The following is a 2,895-nucleotide window of genomic DNA, read 5'->3' as shown; positions in this document are numbered from 1 at the left end:
GGTGTGTAATAGTGTTTACTGGAAATTTAGGTGTAAAAATGCTTCTGTTTTGATCAATAAAGTTTGTAACTGTATTATAAAAGTATCTGTTCATGTGTGGTTCATGATGTGTCTTGAACGTGTTTTCTAGGTGTTTTTTAAATATCTCGGCTTTTTCTGTGTTAGTGTATGCTGTTTCTCCATCCAGTTCCAGTGGTGGATATACTGTGTTTCAAATACCGGACGAGCCCTTTCCTTTCACTTTCAGTAATACTTTTGAGCACTGAAAAAGGTGTATTATTCCAGTAGTTTCCAAACTGAGCGCCGTGGGTATTTCAAATTTTCGAGGGAAACACAGCAGTATCTATATCTGTCTGACACCGCGCGAACTACTAGCTCTAGGTAGTTTACACTTTTAACATTAGATTGCGCTACATTCCTTTCAATGACGTTCTCGAATGTTTGAGATATAATTTTGTTTGCTTGTACATTCAGCTGCATCAGTATCTTTTCGAACTTTCTCGTTTCTTAGATTTTGTATTATAAATACCTGTCGACTCTCCGGGTCCGTCAATAATTGAAATAACTGAAGAGTGTGGTGATAAAGTGTCTGGGAGGTCTAGCGAAGTTCAGTGAATTATTTTGTTCATTTTCAGTCCTTGTACGTAAAAATGGAAATATTTTTTAACATTAATAAGAAGTGTGGGAGTGAAGAAAAGGATGGCGAACCACAAACCAGTGGTAAAGTTGTGAAGAAACGGAAAAATCAGAAATATGACGATAGTTATCTAGATTTTGATTTTATTTCGGTAGATGTAAATTATGAAGAGTGTCCGCAGTGTGTATTATGTCTAAAAGTTTTGGCTCCGGAGTGCTTACTTCCAAGTAACTTAAAACGCCACTTAGAGACCAATAATCCTAACATGGCTGGTAAATCTCATGATTACCAGAAAGTTAAAGTATTGAAAGAATAAAGAAGTACATTTTTTTAAACGAGGAGCATCAGTACCAAGCAATGCTTTGCTAGCATCCTACAAAGTGGCATATAGAGTCGCTAAACCTAAAATTCCTCGCACAATCGTAGAAGAACTGATTTTACCAACTTCAGTGGATATGGTGAATCTGCGGGAAAACTGCTTACAAGAGTGCCTTTATCCAACAATACCATCAGACATAGAATCCAAGACATGGCCGAAGATTTCAACGATCAGCTGATTGAGAAAATGAAAGGGAAGGAATTCGAGTTACAGCTAGATGAGGCGACGGATAGTAACAAGGATGTTCATTTTATTTGTTACACCAGCTTGATGAGGCGACGGATAGTAACAAGGATGCTCATTTGATTTGTTACACACGGTTCATGATGGTGACAAAATTGTGGAAGACCTTTTCTTTTGTAAACGTATCACTGCAGGTTCGAAGGCTTCATACTTGTTTGAGATCCTTGACACTTTCATGTGTAAAAAAACTTAAACTGAACTAAATGCGTTGGCGTTTATACCAATGGTGGTCGATCTCTGTCTAACTGTTATGAAGGATTGCAGGCACTCATTTGAAACACAGGTTTTTCTTTTTGCCTAGGGGTGCCGTCAACCGAGAAAGTTTGGGATATGCTGGGTTAGATAAAAGTACTTTTCATCCATCCAAAGTGGATATTTACAAATAGATATTGAAGAGGAATACAAAACTAAAACTGGATTTGTACTACGCTCAGATAAGTAAAAATTATCCAGTACCAAAAACAGTAAAATATATTCGTGCGTTTTTATGTTTCATAAGTTTTATAGAAGATTTATACCACATTTCGCGAGTTTAGCAAAACCATTAACGTAGCTAACTAATAACGATTTAACATTTTGATGAACAGAAAATAAGTAGGCCAGGAATACGAGACCCACTATCAAAGACAGCAATTTTATGCTATTCAGACTTTAGTAAAACATCCATTTTAAGTATGAATGCTTAAGGCGTTGCTATAGGTGTATTTTGTCTCAGTAGACAAACAGAAAGGAACACACTGTAGCTTATCAGAATAGATAACTAGGACAACCTGAAATGAATTGTTCCATAATTAAACAAGAATACTTCGCTAATAGTGCACGGTATTTAAACTTCAGATATTGTTTGTGTGGTAGAAGATTTATCACAATCACAAATAATACAACGTTGAAAAGGCTAATGTTATTAAAAGATCTATCTTATAGGTTAGCCAGATAGCTTTTTCTACTGCAAGACTATGACTTCGAAATTATATCCTGACCGGATAAATAACACTCAAGTGTATGTGCAGAATTAAACCTAAAACACAATAGAAAGGAATCAGTTACTGAAATTAAAGATAATTATGAGATATGCTGGAATTTAGATGATGTTATTAGTGAACAAAAGATAGATGATGTTATTAGTGAACAAAAAGATAGATGATGTTATTAATGAACAAAAAGATAGGTGATGTTATTAGTGAACAAAAGATAGATGATGTTATTAGTGAGAAAAAAGATGGATGATGTTATTAGTGAACAAAAGATAGATGATGTTATTAGTGAACAAAAAGATAGATGATGTTATTAGTGAACAAAAGATAGATGATGTTACTAGTGAACAAAAGATAGATGATGTTATTAGTGAACAAAAGATAGATGATGTTATTAGTGAACAAAAGATAGATAAAATGATAAATGCTATCAGAAGTAAAGTACAGGGTGTTCCGTTAATAACCGCATAGATCTGTGAGATGTGTGGGCAGTAGCACCATCCTGTTGAAACCATGAGTAATTGATTTCATCACTTGTCATCTGACCGATAAAGGTGTGAAGAATCTCCAAACAATAGCGCTCGCTGTTTATTGTGTTCATAAAAAAAATAGGGCCAACAATTCGACGTCTGGAATCACAACCCACACACCAACCTTGAAAT

This window comes from Tachypleus tridentatus, chromosome 9 (genome assembly GCF_004210375.1).
Source record: "Tachypleus tridentatus isolate NWPU-2018 chromosome 9, ASM421037v1, whole genome shotgun sequence".
NCBI lineage: Eukaryota > Metazoa > Arthropoda > Merostomata > Xiphosura > Limulidae > Tachypleus > Tachypleus tridentatus.
The sequence above is the reverse complement of the archived record's forward strand: the minus strand, read 5'-3'. Positions refer to the sequence as shown.